Genomic DNA, 22,317 nt, shown 5'->3' with positions numbered 1-22,317 from the left:
TTTTTTTACAGAATGCATTCAATCATATCCATGGTAGGAATAGTTCTCACTGGCAAGGAGAACTACCCTGAATGGTCTCGGATGATAAAACACACCCTCATCTTCAATGAGTTGTAGAAAGGAGTGTGTGTCGGAGAAGGAGACAATGACCTAGTACAGCCTACCTCAGACAAAGAACTCGTCATTTGGGAAAACAAGAAAAGAAAAGCTTATGCATTAATCGCAGTATCTATAAATGAAGAGGTGAGTCGCCATATTTCGTCATATTCAACTACCTTTGAAGCTTTACAAAAGCTGAAAGAACTCTGTGACTCACATTCTGCACTTGAAGTTGTTCAACTTATGATTAAACTCTTCACTCTTGAACTGCAAAATAATTATCCTCTTGCTCTTGCATCTGAAGTAAAGTCTATAATGCATGATATCAATTCCACTAAGGTTGAGATGGATATTCCTCTTATTGCTTTTCTCAAGGCACTTTATCCTACTTATTCCAATTATCTTGAGTCATTGCAAGCAAATGGAAATCTCAAAGATATAACCTTTGACTCTCTTGTGAAAAAGTTTGCTAAAAGAGAGAAAGCTTTTGGAAAGAAGACAACCCCTGAATCTTCTGAAGAGACTGTGTGCCTTGCTCATAAGGAAAAGCATCCTGCTCAAGATTCTACAAGAGGAATAGGTGGACGAAGAGGAAGAGGAATATATTTCAAAGGCAGGGGGGCAGACATTCTCAAGGAGAAAAGGCAGATCTGCACTGCATTCGCTGCAAAAGAAATGGATCACATGATGCCTCTACATGCAAGCTACCATGGGACAAAATTGAGCAGAAAAGAAACCAACAGAAAGGTAAAGCTGATGATACAGACAAAGGTAAAGCACCTGAATCCGCTCACTATGTTGAGGCACAATGTAATATTGGAGTAAATGAAGATTTGTTTAATGCTTCACTTGCTTCATGGAAAAATGATTGGTTGCTTGATTCAAGAGCAACCTGCCACATGACTCATAGAAAAGATTTTTTTGAAGATTTCACTGACAATGTTGATGGAGCAGTATACTTTGGAAATCAATCAAAAATCAAGCCATCAGGGCTTGGCATAATCAGGCTTAAACTGCCTGGTCTTCCAGAATTTCTTCTGGATCATGTTCTATATCTCCCACAGCTCAAGAGAAACTTGTTGTCCTTGGTCCACATCCGCCAGCAAGGTCACTCCATTCATATGTTTGATGGCAAGCTTGAGGTAAGAAAAGCATCTGACCACTCACTTGTCATGAGAGGAATAGAAGAAGAAAGGCTTCTCAAACTGCAAGGAACATCTTCTCATGCACAACATTTTTCATACAATTATCATCATGAAGAAGGTACACTTCCATCAAGTTTATTATGGCATGCTAGATTTGGACATTTGAACTATGACAGTCTCCACTTATTGAAGAAAAATGGTGTTGCTGGTTTGCCTACAGTTCCTAGAAAACTTAAGCAATGTGATGCTTGCATTCTAGGAAAGCATAGCAAACAGTCTTTTCATGATTCACATTCAAGAGCACATAGGAAACTTGAACTCATTCATTTAGATTTATGTGGTCCAATGCCTGTTCCTTCTGCAAATGGAAATAAATATATCATGACATTTATTGATGACTACACCAGAATGTGTTGGGTTTACTTATTGAAGAACAAATCTGATGCTTTTCAAACATTCAAGAATTTTCATAAATGGATTGAAAATGATGCACAATCTCATATTGGGTCTATTCGCACTGATAATGGAAAAGAATACACATCAAATGAATTTGAAAACTATCTTCGCCAACATGGGATCAAACATCAAACAACTGTGCCTTATAATCTCCAACAGAATGGTGTCGCTGAAAGAATGAATAGAACAACCTTGAATATGGTACGATCCATGCTTTTCTTCAAAAATGTAAAGATAATGTTTTGGGCTGATGCTGTTCTATGTGCTGCATATATAAAGAATAGATGTGCATCTAATGCTATAAGAAACAAGACTCCTTATGAATTGTGGTATGGACATGTTCCTTTGGTAAAACATCTCAAGGTCTTTGGTTCCACCTGTTATGCTTTGATACTAAAGGTACATAGAAACAAACTTGGTGCTAGAAGTCGTAAGTGTATCTTCCTGGGGTATTCAAACACCTCCAAAGCATACCGCCTCTATGATGAAGTAAATAAAAATTTTGTTGTATCTAGAGATGTAATTTTTCTTGAATCATCCAAATCTGACAATGTTGTTGAGCGTCAACTTGATCGCTTGGATATATTCGCAAAAACAAAATCATTTCAAGAATTTGATAATCAGATTCCACATCTTGAAGGGGGGATTCCTATTCTAGATAAACATGTGGAATCTTCTTCTGAAGAACACTCTCCCCCGCATGAAACTCCAACAACGGATGATGCTTTAAGTGATGTAATTGATAGAATTGGGAGACTCAATCTTGATTCAGTCCCAACTCAATCAACAAAGCAGCCTGGACCATCTCAGAAAGGTCCCCCAAAGTGGCTGACGAAGACACTTGAAAGTGTTCATCCTGATGAAATTGGAAAAATAGGAACCAGAAATTCAAACCGACAAAATGGAGGTGATGTAGATGAATCTAATTCACCTGTTGATATGGATGTTTCTTATGATTGTGAATTGAACTTGTCTACAGATTTTGAACCAACTTCCTTCAAAGAAGCTGCTTCTCATGATGAATGGAAAGAAGCGATGCAAAAGGAGTATGATGCCCTCATAAATAACGACACTTCGAATCTGGTTGATCCTCCATTTGGAACCAAACCAATTGGTTGCAAGTGGGTCTACAAGAACAAGTACAATGATGATGGTTCACTTGACAAGCACAAAGCTAGGCTTGTGGCAAAAGGTTTTGCACAGAAGGAAGGGGTCGATTATGAGGAAACTTTTGCCCCCACAGAAAAATGGGCCACCATCTGGACACTCTTTGCACTAGCAGCTCAGAACGATTGGAAATTCCATCAAATGGATGTAAAAACTAACTTCTTGAATGGAGATCTAAAAGAGAATGTTTTTATGTCCCAGCCTGAAGCATTTGTTGTGAAAGGACATGAACATAAAGTATGCAAACTTGTGAAGTCCTTGTATGGCCTCAAACAAGCATCACGAGCCTGATATGAAAAACTAACTGAGCATCTTCTGAAACTCAATTTCAATCAGTTTGATCTTGATGATGCAACTTTATTTGTCAAGAAAGTTGGCAAAACAGTTGTATATCTTGTGGTATATGTAGATGATCTTTTAATGACAGGGAATAATGGAAGCTACATTGCATCCATAAAGAAGGAATTGGGGAAAAGTTTTGAAATGAATGATTTGGGCTATGTTCATTACTATCTTGGCATTGAAGTAACCCAACATCCAAAGTCCATATTTCTTTCTCAAAAGAAATACATTGGAGATTTGTTGAACAGGTTTGGCATGACAGAGTGCAATCCTCTTACTACTCCAATGGAACAAAACTTAAAGCTCACATCTATTGAAGGAAAGGAATTTGAGGACAGGAATTCTGGGCAGAGGCGGTGGAGACAACATGTTACCTGGTCAACAGATCACCTTCATAAACATTGGAGGATAAGACTCCACAAGAGGCATGGACTAGTAAGAAACCCTCTCTTTCACATCTAAGGGTATTTGGATGTGATGTATATGTATATGTTCCAAAGAAGAAACGAACCAAGTTGGATAGTAAATCTGAAAAGTGCATCTTTATTGGGTATAAGGATGGTTTAAAGGGTTATAAGCTTTGGAACCCAGCAACAAGGAAGATTGTGTACAACCGAGATGTGGTGTTCAAAGAAGTGAAATATGTTATTAAATATGAAGTCCAACGAAAGGAACCTAAGAAGATAGAGTTTGAGCTAAAGGAGGAAGAATCAGACTCTACAGCAGAGGAGGAATCAGAGGATGAAGAGCCACAAACTCCAGGTGTAAGAAGATCAGTTCGAGAAAGAAGGTATCCAGAAAGGTATAGTCCATCTTCTTTCTAATCAAATTTTACTTTATCCATTACTAATGATGATCCCAGAACTGTGAAGGAAGTAGTAGATTCAGAGGATGGAAAAATCTGGAAAGAGGCCATGGTTGATGAAATGGCATCTTTGCACAAAAATGAGGCTTGGGATCTGGTGGAGTTGCCGATTGGAAGGAAACCCATTGGTAGCAAATGGGTGTTCAAGAAGAAGACAAATGCAGAAGGAAAGGTGGAGAAATACAAAGCTCGTTTGGTAGCAAAAGGTTATTCCCAGGTGTCGGGAATTGATTTCAGTGATATTTTTTCTCATGTTGCCAAGGTAGCTTCTATTAGATTACTTTTATCTGTTACTGCTGCTTTTGATTTTTAGGTAGAACAGATGGATGTGAAGACAACATTTCTTCATGGGGATCTGGAAGAGGAGATCTACATGAAGCAACCTGAAGGCTTTGCGGTGAATGGTAAGAAAGAACTAGTATGCAAGTTAAAGAAGTCTTTGTATGGGTTAAAACAGTCACCAAGGATGTGGTATCAAAAATTTGATACATTTATACGGGGACTTGGCTTCATCAGAAGCAAAGAAGATCACTATGTGTATTTTAAATTAATTGGTGACCGTGTTATTTATCTGATCATGTATGTGGATGATATGTTGCTGGTTGGAAATGACAAAGAAATTATCCAGGATTTGAAGACCCAATTGTCCTCCAAATTCAACATGAAAGATCTTGGTGTTGCAAACTATATTTTGGGCATGGAAATTAAAAGAGATCAAGCAAAGAGGAAGCTATGGTTAAACCAGAGGAAGTATGTCGCGACAATACTGCAGAGGTTTAATATGCAGGATAGTAAAATGGTGAAGGTTCTTATTCCTGTAGGTGTAAAGCTATCTGTTGAACAGTGTCCCAAGACACAAGAAGAGGAAGAGGATATGTCCCGTGTTCCATATGCAAGTGCAATCGGTAGCCTGATGTATGCAATGCTCTGTACTAGACCAGACATTGCACATGCAATGGGAGTATTGAGTAGGTTTATGTCAAAACCAGGGAAAGAGCATTATATAGCAGTGAAGCGGGTTTTCAAGTATTTGCATGGAATTAGTGATTTGGTTTGTGCTACCAAGGAAGACCAGGATTGGACAGAGTTTTGGATATCCATGGCTTTGTTGGTGTAGACTATGCTGGAGATTTGGATCATAGAAAATCTACAAGTGGGTATGTGTTTAATCTATTTGGAGGAGCAGTCAGTTGGATGAGTAAGAAATAATCTGTAGTGGCATTATCAACTACAGAGACAGAATACATGGCAACCACTCATGCAAGAAAGGAAGCAGTTTGGTTGTAGAGATTGTGTTCAAGTATTGGGTTAGTACAAGGAGCTATAAGGATAGACTGTGACAGCCAAAGTGCAATTTTCTTGGCAAAGAACCCTGCTTATCATTCAAAGACAAAGCACATTGATGTTCAGTATCACTTTGTGAGGGATATGATAGAAGACAAAAAGGTGTTGCTGGTAAAGGTGGACACTTTGCAGAATACTGCAGATGCATTGACAAAATCTGTGAGCTCTGATATGTTCTCCTGGTGTCGAGAAACAATGGGCATTTCAGGGCTGGAAAAATGACTAAGCTCTCTTGTGGTCCCGTGTGAAAAGACAACAATAAGTGGGAGAATGTTGGGTTGTGTTATATTCTTTCCATGACTAACCTACGTAGTGAACCGAGGGGTTAGAGTGGGGGTGGAGCCCCCCTTTGTTGCGCCAATTGTGCAGCGGGGGGGTCACAAGGGGGTTTAAGGGGGCAGGTAGCCCCCCTCTACAGGGTCCGAGGCAGTGCCCCGGGAAATTTTTTTTGGACCCTATATTAGGTTGAGCGAAACTACCTATGGTTTTCGGTCCATGGTTTTGGACGCGATGGTTTTTGGTCCATGGTATTGGATGCTTCAGCATGTATAAATATGTATTGTAACATTAAAAGGAACATAATGAAAAATCAAGCTGGTAGTCCCGGTTTTGGGATTTAGTGGGAAAATATCTGTGTATATGTGTTTTATGTGTTATGCTCTCGCATTGTTTATTTTTTTTGTTTTAGAATTCATATGCGAGTAATTTCTGTACGGGGTTAAAACCTACACAGAGGAGAAACAACAGTGTAAATAATTAAAAATAGTTTTGCAAAATAAGGGGCAATCATAATTATACATAGCTGAAACAAAAGGGAAAGAAAAATGAAACCGTAAGAAATTACTTTTTTTTGTAAAAATATTACTTAAATCTTAATAATGAATCAATTTAATCTAAATAAAAAGACACATTCATTTTTAAATACAACAAAATTAAAAAAATCCATTAACAACCTTTGTTCTAAGCAAGCATCAAATTATTAAAACTCTTATTCCTTTAAAACTCTTATTCCATGTATTACCAGATAGATACCAGATAGATAAAGATAAGAACTCATAAATAACCATTGCCTAAAATGGATTTCAAAATTGTTCATAGATGCTTTATAGGAAGGTGTAAAACAAATCCTTCAACAATCTCACTAAGAATGATTTATTGCCTAAAATGGATTTCAAGATTGTTTGTAAATGATTTATCAAGGTGGTGTAAAAAAAATCCTTCAACAATGTCACGAAGAATGATTTCTTAACTTTAGTCTCATTTCTATTTAAATTGCAAAGTATCTAGAAAATAGATTTCGGTATGGATTATTTTATAATTACTCATTCACGGTTAAGCTAACTTATTTTATGATTATGAATCAACAGAGGTCAGATTTAGAGTCAACGGTGAAAATGTTCTAAATGCATGAAAGTAGTTGTACATTAAAATGTTTCGATTCATTTCAGTGTATGGGTTTTCATACATGACATATTGTAGGTATTTGCTTTTTGAAATTGGGCATTATTTTTGTGTCCGACTTTTGAGGTGAATATTATACTCGTCATCAAAGGAGAAACAACGGTGTAAATAATTGAGAATAATTTTACAAAATAAAGTGAAATCACAACTATACATAGCTGAGACAAAAATGAAAGAAAGACAAAATCGTAAGAAATGACCTTTTTTTTTTTTAAGTATTACTTAAATTTAAATAATAAATCAAAATAATGACTCAAGTTAATCTAAATAAGAAAGACATTATTTTTAAATACAACAAACTTAAAAAATCCATTAACAACCTTTGTTTTAATCAAATATCAAATTATTAAAACTCTTATTCCATGTATTACCAAGTAGATAAAGATAGGAACTTACAAACAACCATTGCCTAAAATGGATTTCAAGATTCTTCGTATATGCTTTATCAAGGAGTAAAACAAATCCTTCAACAATCCCACGAAGAATGATTTATGGCCTAAAATGGATTTCAAGATTGTTTGTAGATGCTTTATCAAGAAGGCGTAAAACAAATCCTTCAACCATGAAAATGGTTTCTTAACTTGAGCTCCGTTTTTATTTAAAATGCAAAGTAGCTAGAAAATAAATTTCGGCGTGGATTATTTTATTATTACTCAATCACTGCTAAGCTTACTTATTTTATGATCATGAAGTAATAGAGGTTAGATTTGGAAGAAAATATTCTAAATGCATGAAATTAGTTGTAAAAAGGGGAAGCTTAAAGAGTTCTAGTTACAAAATTTTCCATTGCATTATGGTAAAGCTTGTAATGCAGAGTTATCACAAAGATTTTCAAAATAATAAAAAATCTTTGGAATGTAGTGCTTCCAACCCATTCAATAAAGATAGAACCCTTGGTGAAAGAACCTTCAACACTCGATAAAGATATTATTCACAACGTTTAATCAGTTAAAGAATCTTTGGTGAAAGAAGCAAAAAAATCGACTATAGGCAGAGCAACAAGAAAGAGCCATAGGCACTGTGGCTGAGGAGAACAAAATGAGGGAATTTATAAAAAGGATTAAAAAAGGTAAACGGTTGCACAAATCAAGATTTAGTTGATAGTGAAAGCAATGGATTCTAATGGTGGAAGAACTTTCAATCGTCTAACATTGGATCTGACAGTGCACAAGAGTACAAAATGACAACTAAGGGAGTTCTTCCTAGAGGGAACATCTTATGATGTAATTAGTGTTAATGAGTTATCCCCTATTAATCAACCATTAAAACACTACGTTATAAATGGTATTAATTTGAGAATCTAGTTGAAGAACATTAATGTGTTTTTTAACAAGTACGCAATTTTGTCGAGATAATAAATTTTTATTAGAATCGAGTGGAAATTTCTTCAACAAATCTAATTTTTGGAGTTTTTATTATTTTTATGCCGAAATGAATTCAACACCATAAAAAAACCCATAAACACCCAAAATCATGAAGTTTAACAGCTATAATCTAGATTTTCAAAAAATTATGCAAAATTTTCTCAAAATCATACCAAAAATTCTATTATTTTCTAGCGAAAATTGTAGTGAATTATAATACCTAAAATATTAATAACAAACATACTCAACATTAAATACTTTATAACTCAATAATTAATGGTAAATTGCTTATAATAACATCGAGGAAAACAATTGAATAATAATAATAATAATAAGCGAAAACTTCTCCCAATACCATTGGCTCGGAGACTAAGTACCAGTCACTGTATGTTAACCATCGAAAAACGCCAGAATCTTGCCATTTTCCGCGTTGTTGTAAGCGACATAGAACGAGCATCGAGGTGGAATATCATATGCGCCCAACTGACCTAAAATTCCCAACTTTGACTTCTGAATATGAATTCATTACTTCACATTCCGGATAAATATTTCAATCCTCGCATACACGTGGCCCGACATTTTTCTTTTATGCATTATTGGACCGTCATCTTTAAAGATTCCTTATATAAGGTTGTCATAGATTTTAGGCTTTTAAACTACATGGTTTTATAGAGAGGTTACCATGATTGCATAATAATTTAGTCAATACATAATGATAATTCACATCAGAGTAGGTTTAATATTAGGTAAGTTAGTTATCATAATTTGGTTAATATTACTTGAGTTATGAAGTTTTTCATTTGTTTTTGTGATGAGTGGAATTGGTAATGGTGTTGTTTTTTATTAGTTTATAAACTTGTAAGCTCCAAGTTTAAACTAAGTAATCTACATTCAAAAATTTATGAAGTTGGTCATGTATTTATATAATATTTAATGTTTTTTTAATATATTTTTTTATGGAAAATTATTTTTTAGATTTGTGTTTATATTAATACAAATTGATTCTAAGAAGACTTGATAGTGATTGAATTAAATGTTTTTTTTTTATTATAAAAAATAATTTGTAGTTTTGAAATATTTTATTTATTTTTATTAGTCATTGTTTTATTAGGGGCTATAACATTTTTTTATGGTCAAATTATATTGACTGTGCATTATTTTATTATTTTTTGCAATTTTAGCCAATATTTGAGAAAACGCAGAATATTTATATTTTCTATAAATTCAAAAATAGTTTTTTTAATTTCTGGAGATCTTAATTATAATTTTTTATTGGCGTAGCAACTTCCAATGGGAAATAATTCCCCTAGTGAATAGGGTTTTATTTTTGGTATTTGTTAGCGCTTGCCAATTAATTTAAAATTTGAAAAAAAAGCTATTTTTCTAAGTGGCCCTTCCGTCGGTTAGTGCCTTGACACTAACACTGACACTCACATTATTATGGTACTTCTCTTCCCAATGGTAACAAAATTGACGTGGTTGCAGGTCCTTTGCATAGATGATGGGGGGAGGGGGTTGGAAGCTACACAAATCTCCACTTAATGTTTTGTTGTGTGGAGATACTTTTACAAATTTCCAAATCGTATATCATAGGAATGTTTACAGAAGATGAAGTATGTGTGGGAGAATAGAGAATATTATTATGTTTTGTTATGCAGATATTTTACTATGCGCATGATGGGGTATGTGCGAAATAATGATAATTCTGGATTTAAGGCATCTGTGGTTCATTTTTTTGTTAAAGCTTCAAAGTATCCACAGTAATAACCAATATTTGTCAATGTTTCAAATCCCAACGTGGATCCATTATGAGGACCATTCTAAATGAAGATAATAAAAGAACTTAACCATAGGATAAATAGCTATAAGATAATTTTTTTAAGAAAGATGTATATCAGCTACCAATAAGTTAAAACCTAATTTTTTTATTATTATAATAGTAATTATTATCCATAATTTTCTTTCCTAATTTATAATATTTAAAATTTACTTTTATTTTTAATAAACCTATGGTTATTTATTATTAAAACAGTAATTATTCTTTATAGTATTTATAAATACTATTATAATTATTAGTAGTAATAATATTATAACTCATTAGTTTATTAATATTGATTAACACTCTTATTATTATTAAAAAATAAATAAAAAATTATTTTTTAAAAATTAATCTTATTTATTTTTAAAAGAATATAAAATAATAAATTAATTAATGGATACTATAATAATTAATTACTAATTATCATTATAAATCATTACTAATCATAGTTATTATTATTATTATTATAAATAATTATTATAATTAATTATTAATTATTATTATAAATAATTAATAATAATAATAATTATTATTATTATTATTATTATTTATTAAGAATAATAATAATAATTTTTTTATTTTTAATTCTTATTTATAATATAAGATTAGAAGGTTAGAGAGGAGAACAGTGACCTGAGTTGTTATACCTGAGATGAATTGGGTGTCATGATCTACTTGATTAAAGGTAGCCTACTTCCATTGATGTCTATACCATTGTCCCTATTGAGATTCTACGGATGCTTTATAATCTCAAGAGCCTCCCTAATCTTCTGCCTATGATATTGTTCCTCCCTTGCGATAATTGATGTGTCTTCCAAGCAAACAAGGTGCTTAGTTTTTGAGGAATGTTCTGCCAGGACTAAAGTACGAGACCTTCCGTTCTTAATATCTGCTCCATGTTCTTTTAGTCTTTTCTGCAGTGAACGACCAGTTTCACCAATGTAACTTGTTGACACCTAATCCTCACGATTGGGTGAATTTATGGAAATAATTAAATTAGGAATGTGAACAGTCATCAGGAGATGAACTGAACAGTCACACCCTTTTGTATATAACAATAACATACCTGATGGAATAATACGAATCAGTTTTTCTACCAAATGGAGTTACTGCCTGGCCTGACATGGTATCAGAGCCAGCTCCTTGTTTTAGCTCTTATGCTCCTATAACTCCTTTGTTTGCCATATCCCCTCTGTCCTGACATAACGCTCTCTGGCGCACCAGCGCTGCCTCTGTCCATAATGCTCTCTCGCGCACCAGCGTTGCCTCTGCCGTGGTGGCCTCACATGGTTGGTGGCAGAGTCCCGTGCGGATTCTGCCCAAACTCCAGTAGTCGTGAGACGTGACACTCCATACCCCAAGGAGCAGCGAAACGCACCATTGTCACCTAAAACTCCACGCGACATGCCCATTGAGCCTCCACATACCAAGAAGAGTTCGATGCAAATGTCTGGTTCTCATGTTGATGAGCTCCTGAGATTAATGGTGATAATTAACAAATGTTAATTGCGAATTTGGCAGCGGCCCTTCTTCCTCACCAACCGAATGGCACGATGGCTACTCACTGAATACGTTTATGTTGTTCTGCTCAATGAAAATTATCTAAATCGCGGCTCAGGTTTTTCATACTAAATGATTCAGCTTCTTATTCTCGGTTGTTTTACTGTAGCGGATTCTCCTTGGATTCGATGGCTCCATAGTTCAAGCTGCTGGCCTAGCGCACTGCAAAATTTAACTCCATGCTATGACAGCCAGCGTTGAGTTCTAGAGCGTTTATTTTTTTGTGTTGAAGGGGTCGTATTTCTATTGCGTTGGGGTATTGTATTGCTGCCTGTTGTAATATTTGAACGCTGACTGTTCTAATATTTGAACGCTGGTCATACATTTGAACGGTGACAACATTTGTAGCAGAATATTTGGTGAAGGCAGAATGTCCATGATGCCTTGAGCCTTTTTTAAAAAGAGGCTGTATATTGCGCATGCATTGAATGTTTTTATTGGTAGTTGTGTACATTTGTGAAAGTCATTTTCTTTCTGTGTATTGAAGTTGTGATGACAGTGATTCAATGGGTACATGAAAACCTTATGTTAGAAGTTTTAGTGGACAATAATACCCTTTGAGAATGCCCTTTTGAGTACATTTTTACTGTATATTGGTAGAAGTATTTTTTTTCTATCAACAAAAGTTTTTTTTACAGAATGCATTCAATCATATCCATGGTAGGGATAGTTCTCACTGGCAAGGAGAACTACCCTGAATGGTCCCAGATGATAAAACACACCCTCATCTTCAATGAGTTGTGGAAAGGAGTGTGTGTCAGAGAAGGAGACAATGACCTAGTACAGCCTACCTCCAACAAAGAACTCGTCATTTGGGAAAACAAGAAAAGCAAAGATTATGCATTAATCACAACATCTATAAATGAAGAGGTGAGTCGCCATATTTCGTCATATTCAACTGCCTTTGAAGCTTTACAAAAGCTGAAAGAACTCTGTGACTCACATTCTGCACTTGAAGTTGTTCAACTTATGATTAAACTCTTCACTCTTGAACTGCAAAATAATGATCCTCTTGCTCTTGCATCTGAAGTAAAGTCTATAATGCATGATATCAATTCCACTAAGGTTGAGATGGATATTCCTCTTATTGCTTTTCTCAAGGCACTTTATCCTACTTATTCCAATTATCTTGAGTCATTGCAAGCAAATGGAAATCTCAAAGATATAACCTTTGACTCTCTTGTGAAAAAGTTTGCTGAAAGAGAGAAAGCATTTGGAAAGAAGACAGCCCCTGAATCTTCTGAAGAGACTGTGTGCCTTGCTCATAAAGAAAAGCATCCTGATCAAGATTCTACAAGAGGAATAGGTGGACGAAGAGGAAGAGGAAGATATTTCAAAGGCAGGGGGGGCAGACATTCTCAAGGAGAATAGGCAGATCTGCATTGCATTCGCTGCAAAAGAAATGGATCACATGATGCCTCTACATGCAAGCTACCATGGGACAAAATTGAGCAGAAAAGAAACCAACAGAAAGGTAAAGATGATGATACAGACAAAGGTAAAGCACCTGAATCCGCTCACTATGTTGAGGCACAATGTAACATTGGAGTAAATGAAGATTTGTTTAATGCTTCACTTGCTTCATGGAAAAATGATTGGTTGCTTGATTCACGAGCAACCTACCACATGACTCATAGAAAAGATTTTTTTGAAGATTTCACTAACAATGTTGATGGAGCAGTATACTTTGTAGATCAATCAAAAATCAAGCCATCAGGGCTTGGCATAATCAAGCTTAAACTGCCTAGTCTTCTAGACTTTCTTCTGGATCATGTTCTATATCTCCCACAGCTCAAGAGAAACTTGTTGTCCTTGGTCCACATCTGCCAGCAAGGTCACTCCATTCATATGTTTGATGGCAAGCTTGAGGTAAGAAAAGCATCTGACCACTCACTTGTCATGAGAGGAATAGAAGAAGAAAGGCTTCTCAAACTGTAAGGAACATCTGCTCACGCACAACATTTTTCATACAATTATCATCATGAAGAAGGTACACTTCCATCAAGTTTATTATGGCATGCTAGATTTGGACATTTGAACTATGACAGTCTCCACTTATTGAAGAAAAATGGTGTTGCTGGTTTGCTTACAGTTCCTAGAAAACTTAAGCAATGTGATGCTTGCATTCTAGGAAAGCATAACAAACAGTCTTTTCATGATTCACATTCAAGAGCACATAGGAAACTTGAACTCATTCATTCAGATTTATGTGGTCCAATACCTGTTCCTTCTGCAAATGGAAATAAATATATCATGACATTTATTGATGACTACACCAGAATGTGTTGGGTTTATTTATTGAAGAACAAATCTGATGCTTTTCAAACATTCAAGAATTTTCATAAATGGATTGAAAATGATGCACAATCTCATATTGGGTCTATTCACACTGATAATGGAAAAGAATACACATCAAATGAATTTGAAAACTATCTTCACCAACATGGGATCAAACATCAAACAACTGTGCCTTATAATCCCCAACAGAATGGTGTAGCTGAAAGAATGAATAGAACAACCTTGAATATGGTACGATCCATGCTTTTCTTCAAAAATGTAAAGATAATGTTTTGGGTTGATGCTGTTCTATGTGCTGCATATATAAAGAATAGATGTCCATCTAATGCTATAAGAAACAAGACTCCTTATGAATTGTGGTATGGACATGTTCCTTTGGTAAAACATCTCAAGGTCTTTGGTTCCACCTGTTATGCTTTGATACCAAAGGTACATAGAAACAAACTTGGTGCTAGAAGTCGTAAGTGTATCTTCCTGGCGTATTCAAACACCTCCAAAGCATACCGCCTCTATGATGAAGTAAATAAAAATTTTGTTGTATCTAGAGATGTAATTTTTCTTGAATCATCCAAATCTGACAATGTTGTTGAGCGGCAACTTGATCGCTTGGATAGATTCGCAAAAACAAAATCATTTCAAGAATTTGATAATCAGATTCCACATCTTGAAGGGGGGATTCCTATTCTAGATAAACATGTGGAATCTTCTTCTGAAGAACACTCTCCCCCGCATGAAACTCCAACAACGGATGATGCTTTAAGTGATGTAATTGATAGAATTGGGAGACTCAATCTTGATTCAGTCCCAACTCAATCAACAAAGCATCCTGGACCATCTCAGAAAGGTCCCCCAAAGTGGCTGATGAAGACACTTGAAAGTGTTCATCCTGATGAAATTGGAAAAACAGGAACTAGAAATTCAAACCGACAAAATGGAGGTGATGTAGATGAATCTAATTCACCTGTTGATATGGATGTTTCTTATGATTGTGAATTGAACTTGTCTACAGATTTTGAACCAACTTCCTTCAAAGAAGTTGCTTCTCATGATGAATGGAAAGAAGCGATGCAAAAGGAGTATGATGCCCTCATAAAGAACGTCACTTGGAAGCTGGTTGATCCTCCATTTGGAACCAAACCAATTGGTTGCAAGTGGGTCTACAAGAACAAGTACAAAGATGATGGTTCACTTGACAAGCACAAAGCTAGGCTTGTGGCAAAAGGTTTTGCATAGAAGGAAGGGGTCGATTCTGAGGAAACTTTTTCCCCCACAGAAAAATGGGCCACCATCTGGACACTCTTTGCACTAGTAGCTTAGAACGGTTGGAAAGTCCATCAAATGTATGTAAAAACTAACTTCTTGAATGGAGATCTAAAAGAGAATGTTTTTATGTCCCAGCCTGAAGTATTTGCTGTGAAAGGACATGAACATAAAGTATGCAAACTTGTGAATTCCTTGTATGGCCTCAAACAAGCATCGCGAGCCTGGTATGAAAAACTAACTGAGCGTCTTCTGAAACTCAATTTCAATCATTTTGATCTTGATGATGCAACTTTATTTGTCAAGAAAGTTGGCAAAACAATTGTATATCTTGTGGTATATGTAGATGATCTTTTAATGACAGGGAATAATGGAAGCTACATTGCATCCATAAAGAAGGAATTGGGGAAAAGTTTTGAAATGACTGATTTGGGCTATGTTCATTACTATCTTGGCATTGAAGTAACCCAACATCCAAAGTCCATATTTCTTTCTCAAAAGAAATACATTGGAGATTTGTTGAACAGGTTTGGCATGACAGAGTGCAATCCTCTTACTACTCCAATGGAACAAAACTTAAAGCTCACATCTATTGAGGGAAAGGAATTTGAGGATGCAACAAAGTATAGACAGCTTGTAGGAAGTCTCAACTACCTAACTACTACCGGACCAGACATTTCATTTGTTGTTGGAATCCTCTCCAGGTTTATGCAAAAGCCTTGTGAGGGACATTGGTCTGCTGCAAAAAGAGTTCTAAAGTACCTGAACTGAACTCAAGACTTTGGAATCATGTACACACAGGTGGATGACTTCAGTTTGATCGGATACTCTGATTCAGACTTCGATGGAGACAAAGAAACTGGGGTATCTACTTCAGGATATGCTATGAGTCTTGGATCAGGAGCTGTCTCCTAGAGATCACACAAACAATCAGTCCCAGCAGATTCCACAACAGAAGCAGAATACGTGGCAGCAGTTGAAGCAACAAAAGAAATTGTGTGGCTTAGGAAAATTCTTGAAGATTTGTAGGTAAAACAAGTACAATCAACTGCACTCATGATTGACAACACCTCTGCAATAAAGTTGCCCAAGAACCCCAAGTTCCATGATCGAACAAAGCACATCAATACTAAATATCATTTGATCTGACATCATGTTGAGGCCAAAACAATCCATCTCTGTCATTGTTCCACAAATGAGCAAATTTCAGACATCTTCACCAAAGCGCTTGGAAAGAGAAAAGCTTGAAAGATTCAGAACGGTGCTTGGACTCACCAACATCCCTTCAGATTAAGGGGGGGAATGTTGACACCTAATCCTCACGATTGTGTGAATTTATGTAAATAATTAAATTAGGAATGTGAACAGTCATCAGGAGATGAACTAAACAGTCACACCCTTTTGTATATAACAATAACATACCTGATGGAATAATACGAATCAGTTTTTCTACCAAATGGAGTTACTGCCTGGCCTGACATAACTGTTGCCACAAGAACAATTAATTTTATAAACTCCTTTGAGTTAATGTCCATCAATATTATCCTTGACCGACATCATTCCTTATTTAATTGTTTCGAGGTGCTGAGAACTGTGTGACTATGCCCTTCTTTCTCAGAATTTTTGCAACCTTAGTTGTTACCCCCTAAATATATGGTATGGATACCCTACCACACTGAGGTTGGTTTTCAGCTTGAGGTTCTTGCGATAACACCTTCCTTTCAACTCTCTCTAAAGCTTTTTTAATTTCCTTATCCTTATAGCCTATACCCTTAAATACTGAAGATAAATGCATCTTTTCCTCGTCTAGATGCTAAGAGTCAGAAATTCGAAGGGCTCTGATAGCAAGAGTGTTTAGAACACCAAACTTCTAGGAAGGGTGATGGTAGGATTCAGTGTGGAGATAGCTTTATGTGTGAGTTGATTTCCTAAATACCTTATGCCCTAAAGAGCCATCCTCTTTTCTGATGATAAGTACATCTAAAAATGGAATGCTCCTGTTCTCCTCTAGCTCCATGGTGAATTTTGTTTCTAAAGAGATAGAGTTAAGGTGCACAAAAAACTTATCAAGGTCTGTCCTACCATGAGTCCATTTTACATTGGTATCATCAATGAATTTCTTCCACCAAGTTGACTTCAAAGGGTATGATTCAAGGGTGTTCTTCTCAAATTATTCCATGTATAAGTAGGCTATAATTGGCGAGAGGGTTATATCACTGCCACCACAAATGTCTGCTCATAATATCCTCCTTGGAAAGTGAAAACAGTTGATCGCAAACAAATCTCAGTAAGTCCTACAGTTTCTGGTTCAATGACCTCCTTTATAACCTAAATAGCCTCATCTAGGGGAATCTTGGTGAATAAGGATACTATGTCAAAACTTACTAGGATGTTGTCCTGGTCCACCCTCTCATTTTTTATAAGATTCACAATGTCATGGGAGTCTTTGATAAAAGAATCAGTATTTCCAACAAGAGGCCTAAGGATCTTGGCAACATACTTAGTGAGTGCATAGGTTGGGGAACCAATTGTATTAACTATTGCTCTAAGAGGAACACCTTCTTTGTAGATCTTGGGCAACCCATAAATTCTTGGGATGGTCTCACAAGAGGGAGTTAATATTTTCTTTAAATTTTCATCCAGGCTGGAATTTGTAATTGCTTTCTTAACCTCTATCATGATTTTGGGAATGGGATTAGTCCTAAGTTTCTTATAACTGCCACAACTGAGGTGTTCAGAATGATAATCTAAGGAACTTTGTTTGACAAGAATGGAATTAAAGTTACTAGTTTTTCTTGTGCGGGGAGACAATGTATGTGCAGGAGAATGGGGGTGCATAGTGAACTTAGCGTTAAAAGCTTTCCTTATACGAAGCTTTTACCATGTGGAGGATGAAGTATGCATGAGAGAGAAATTCCATAGGGCTTTGATTTTAGAGCTATGGAAAATGAGGGCTTTTGTGAATGCTCTGACATTGTGGTATCGCTCTAAGCACTAATGTTAGAATTGAATCTTTGCGAAGGACAGGGTACATGAGGGAGAACAAGATAATTAATAGTATTTTGTTTCATTGTGTATAACTTTTACCATGCTAATCTTTTATATTGGGAACATGGAATATTATTATGTTTCATTGTGCAAAGCTTTTACCGTGTGTAGGACGGGGTATTTTCAGGAGATATAGGTATGCATAGGGAAATTAATGTTAAATTATTAATGTTAATATGTTATTATTATTATTTCCTATTGTGCAGAGCTTTGACTCTGTGGAATATGGGATATGTATGTCAATTTTATGAATAAATACTTACGTTAGTCGAAAAGGAAAATAGCCAACTGTACAAATTAAGTTGTGGAAATATTTTGAAATTAAGTTACGGAGAGAAAAACAAAAACTAAATCAGTAATGATTTACTTTAACACACGGTATAGGAAACAAGTTAAATAGAGAAATACAGATAAATGCCATACATGGAAAAAAAATTCAAATTTAACCAAAATTTCTTGTTTTAATGTTCAAAAACTCGAAGAAGGACAAAAAGTTACCTAAAAAAAAAACTAACAACTATCTAAATTACTACATATCCTTGATATCATAAGGGGAGGAACCATGGGGTCAATGGCCATGGTATCATCATGTCTTTCATTAGCGTCCTCCTCAACATTAGCATTCTTTGTGTGAACAAACTTATCTAGACGAAAACTCAACGTTTTATTTGCCAATTGCAGTCGCTCCATCTTCAAGTCCAGTATTGTCATTTTCTGATTTAGAAGGTCGAAATGGACTCATGCTTAAAATTAAATCATTTCAACATGCTTTGAGACCAAATCGATGAGAAATTTTAGAGCATCAATTATTCTAGCTAAAGAAGTATTGAGATTTTTCTCTGCAACTCCATAAACTTCAATCTATATTACACTCGTTAATAAACTTGGCGGATTATGGTTCTAAGATTTGACTTTATGTTTGCAAATTTTCTTTAGCAATGTAAATATACCATCAATCAAATTTCCTTTATTTTAAGCCTTTTTCTTTGTTGTTAATGTTAGGTTTGCGCTGCATAATGTAAATGTTCATTATCTGAAGGATGTGTGGAACATAGCGTATGGGAGAGAAAACGGGGGGTACAAAAGGAAATTTATGTTGTCGACACGTAATTATTTTAACTATGAACAAATTTCAAATTAGTATTGCTATGTTTCTGTTTGTGAAGCTTTCCTTGTGCGGGGATTTTACTATGCGGAGGATGGGCAATGTGTGTGAGAATAAGGGAATTTTCCAGTTTGCATTTTCTATAATAAAAGATTCTATTTGATTTTTGTGCTTTGGTAAAAAAACATTTTGTGGAGTTTTCTCCACACTCGGTACAATGTTTAGTAATTTTTTAAGCAATATTTAGAGTTAAAATATTACCAATAAATATTACAATAATAATAATGTTGAAGAACTATGTGGAAAGAAAAAGCTTACGGAAGTGGAAAGCTTTCATTATAACAACAAGATTTTTAAATAATTAATTAGAAAAGTATTTAGTGCAAAAGAAGTCGATTATGTGGGTATGTGGAAAAATCACTATTGTTCGCACTTCTGCATTTTTTCATAAAGTGAGCTAATAACAGGGTAGTAGGGACCAACAATGTTTATAGGTGTCAACATGAGAAAAAAGTATTTTTTGTAAATTTTTTGACTAAAAAACTTGATTATGAGTGCAAGCATGCATATATTGTGCATAATGTCTATGACTTGTGCTTCATATTAGCATCCTTTGAGACAAAATCAATGAGAAATTCTAGAGAAACAACTATTCTAGCTAAAGAAGTATTGAGCTCTTGCTCTGCAGCTCCAAAATTGTGTTGAAATTAAAACAAGAAAAGGCTTCATTTGACTTGTGCCTTAGTCATATGGAGAAATTTGATTTTCCACATTAGTAAGATGACTTGGATTGCAATTAGCTAGAATATATCATGGCCTTGTCTACTAGTTAAGTCAGTAAATTCGAGTTTGTAGGCTAGAAGTAGAGTTGTGAATGAGTTGGTTGCTAAGATCTAACAATTTAGTTGAGTTATTGTTAGTTGAACTTAGTTAACTGAGCTCTAGTAATTAGTTGAGTCAATTAAAGGTCAGTTGAGTAGTTATGATAGTCATTAACTCACTGATCTCTCAATTAACTAGTTAATCAGCTAAAAATAGACCCAGTCATGCATGGAATTTGAATTGCCTAGTTGAGTGGATGGAAAAGGCACATTTGTATTTATAATTATATACAGTTGAGTGTACAGTGCTTTTGCATTGAGAAGGTGATCATTCCCCTTGGATTTGTGCAAGGAAATAGGGAATTTCCCTATTTTTAGGAGCTTAATTCCTCTAGGATTTCACAAAGAAATAAGAGGTTGGTCGAGGCTTGAATTGGCTAAGTGTTGACAAGACCATATTAGGAAGCAGGAAAATAATTTTTCACTGTAGGGTGTGCTTTAGAGTTGAAGCAAGACATTGTAATTGTTTGTCTTTCTCATCTGAATTTTTGCGAAGTAGCGAAGGGGTTTTTCTTAGTTGGATTCCCCCATTAAATCAATGTGTTCCTTGTGTTTTGATGGTTGCATATTATTGCATGTGTTTCTATTGTGTGTTTTCCTTTCCGCAGAATAATAGAATAAATTTGTGTCTCTTGATTTCAATTTGATTTCATTAGAATTAGAAAATTTCTTGTAATTTCTACATGGTATCAAAGCTTTGGAAGACTACATAGAAACCCTATTCTAAATCTTCTCCCAGATAAATTTCTATTTTTAGAGTTTTTGGTGCAGATTCTCTTCAGTGTAGGAAAAATATCTTTCAATGTATTGAGGTTGGAATATGCATTGGAGGGCATCTTGAATTTTTGTGCTTGGAAAGACAAGAGGGAAGTTGTCCTGGTTGATAATGGAGTATGATAATATACACAAACTGATATTCAAAAACTAGCAGCATCAGATGCACAAGAACTTGCTCATTGGAAAAAGGACACAACAAGAGCGAAGAGAATTATTGTGGAGGGTGTCAGAGATCATGTGGTTCCAAAATTGCATGGAAATGAGGGTCCTTTTGTAATGTTGAAAACTCTCATAGATCTCTTCCAAAGCAGCAATGATGCCAGGAAATTGGCATTGAGAGATAAACTCAAAAGCATTCGCATGCAGCAAAATGAAACCATTCCCCAGTATCTATCTAGATTCACTCAGGTTCATTATGAACTTGGAGGAGTAGGATAAAATGTGCCATCATCTAAACTTATGAGCTTAGAATTCCTTGGCCTTCAAAAATCCTAGCACATCTATCAAGATTTAGTTAATGGAAGAGACAAGCTACTATATTGGGAAGAATTTGGTGTGATTTGGTGCAGGAGGAGATCAGAAGAAACACTAGAGATGGTGTCACATCCATTGCAAATGAGGAAGAAGATTTTACTCTAGTTGGAAAAGGAAAGAATTCCAAAGGCATGAAGGCCCAAGGTGAGGTAGAATCTAGCTAGAATAATGGCAAGAATAATAAGCTCCGCAAAATAAAGTGTTTTCAATGCCATGAATATGGAAACTATGAAACCAAGTGTTGGCACAAGAAATCCAACAAGGAGTCTACAACAGGAGCAAGAGGGGATGTTTTGGCATCTCAACTCGAATTAGATTTCACCCTCTTTTCTTGCATGCCGAGCTTAGTAAGAGGGAGTGAGTGGTACCTAGATTCTGGTGCCTCATATCATATGAAAGGAAACAAGGAATTATTCAGTAGCCTAGAGGAGAAGGATCTCAAATCGTGGATGGAATTTGGAGATTATGGGAGGTATAATACCAAAGGAATTAGTACTGTCACCTTTTATAGGGAGTCAGGCTCCCATATTCACTTGATAAATGTAATGTTTGTGCCTAGGCTTAATAAAAATCTTATTTATGTAGCTATGTTGGAGGACAGAGGCTATGATGTGATTTTCAGTAAAGGAAAATATTTTATGAAGAATGTTGCTACTAGACAAGTGAAATAGATTGGAGTTACAGTGAAAAATATCTACAATATAGAGGTGTATTTCACCATGCATGTAGTTATACCTCCATGAGTAAGGTGGGGCAATGTAGAGCCTTAGTCCTAGAGTCGCGGAGATATGT

Source organism: Pinus tabuliformis, chromosome 5_2 (genome assembly GCF_031772625.1).
Source record: "Pinus tabuliformis cultivar Carrire ecotype Pingquan chromosome 5_2, CPIR1, whole genome shotgun sequence".
NCBI lineage: Eukaryota > Viridiplantae > Streptophyta > Pinopsida > Pinales > Pinaceae > Pinus > Pinus tabuliformis.
The sequence above is the reverse complement of the archived record's forward strand: the minus strand, read 5'-3'. Positions refer to the sequence as shown.